A 1718-nucleotide genomic window follows, 5' to 3' on the forward strand; every position below is an offset into this window, starting at 1 on the left:
AGAGAGTCCTTTAAAACATTGCTTTAACACGGGTATGTTGAGATTTGTGCAAATTTGACCAACCAAAAATAGAGCATTTCCTTTAAAGCTGGTCACCCTGCTTTCCTCACCAGTCGAGAGAGCCCGACACCTCAGAGTGCGATGTGCTCTGTGCAGAGTGAGGGGTGGCATAGACAGCCATGGGCAGGGGGTGGTCTTCTGAGCACCGGGCTCTGTGTGAGACACAGAAATATGCTCTTTAGTGGTGTAGGCCTGATTATAACAGAAGTGTTTAGAAAATGACATTAAAATGAAACAAGAAAGAAATTAAGACAAAGTTTGAAAGCAAAGAAATGCTTTGTTATACTGTCCAGCTTTTCATTTTTTTGTGTTCTTATTGTCTTTCTTGATTTGTGCTGTTTCAGTACACTAGTGTTCTGGGAAGATTATGCATTATCTTTCTGTCTGAAAAGGAAAGTGATTTTGAGAACTGGGGTGGGATGCAGTCACAGCGTCATGGAGGGCTGGTGGCATTGCAGGTGCCCTCTGTCCAGCCTCCATCTGCAGCTCCGAGGGGCTCTGGTCCCCCGCTGGTCCCCTGTGAGAGCTGCCAGGCCCAGGCAGGTGCCTCAGACACTGGGGCCTCTCCAAGTGCCACTGGGTGCTTGTGGTTGGACACGTGAGCTCTGCCTGGAAAGGTGAAGAACTGTCTCAACATTTCAAAAATATGAGCACACTTTCATCAGCTCTAATGACTGGCTTATTTTACTGTCAATATTTTCCTGTGATGAAAGAGAAAATCTCCAGGAAGGGTATTAATCTTGGGAGAAGAAATATCGATCTGCCCTTGACCTTGTGTTTCCACTGCTCTGTCTATTAGGCTATGGATGTAGTCTCAGTAATCTTTCAAGTATTTCCACGTGTCCTGATTAAATTAATCATTTCTAAAGTCATATGTAAATCAGACTTTCTGGGCCTTTGCTCTTTCCATAGCTTTCCAGTCTTCCTCCTCCCCTTGCTCTTTATCATTCAGGTACATCTCAGCTCTCCAGTTGCTGCTCTGAGCTGCTGGCAGTCTGAAGCTTGCCTTGTCTTTCAGCAGTCTCATTGTCTCTTCAGCCAGTTCCTTTGTTCTGTTTCTTGTCTATCCTTTCCTATCTATCTGTGAAAACATTTCAAGGAAGGTTATGGCTTGTGGGCAGTGGACCTCACTGGAGGCAGCTTGGAGTGAACATACAGTTGAGGAGTGTCTTGTATCTTTTATTCAACTGTTCCAAATTTCATTGTTGATTGTTTGCAATTAAGACAAAATCTTCTGTGTCTGTCTGCAGCTAGTTCTCTGAGGAAAGCAGGTGGGAATTGGTGCACATGAGCTGTAACATTCAGCTCCAGCCTTGAGTGGCAAAAGGTCAGATTTGAACAAGAGTGATCGAAGTCCCCAGTGACTGATGAGGGAAATGGCAGGGCTGGGGAGGTGGGGAGGAAGGTTGTCCATACATTTCTCCTATGAAAAATACTGTTTTTCCGACATGTCCAGACTTCATTAGGAGACACTGTGGGTCAGTATGAATTGGAGAATGTGGGTATCACTTATTCTGAAAACTGAAGAATCAAGAAAGCTTAAGAAGTGGACATCTTTCTTTTCAGGTGCTCATTGAAATCTGCCTAATGTCAATACTCTCCTGCAAACTTTCCAATTAGCCATACAAGAATTGACAAAGTGAAGAAAATTATAGGAA

This window comes from Apteryx mantelli, unplaced genomic scaffold, assembly GCF_036417845.1.
Source record: "Apteryx mantelli isolate bAptMan1 unplaced genomic scaffold, bAptMan1.hap1 HAP1_SCAFFOLD_20, whole genome shotgun sequence".
Lineage (NCBI taxonomy): Eukaryota > Metazoa > Chordata > Aves > Apterygiformes > Apterygidae > Apteryx > Apteryx mantelli.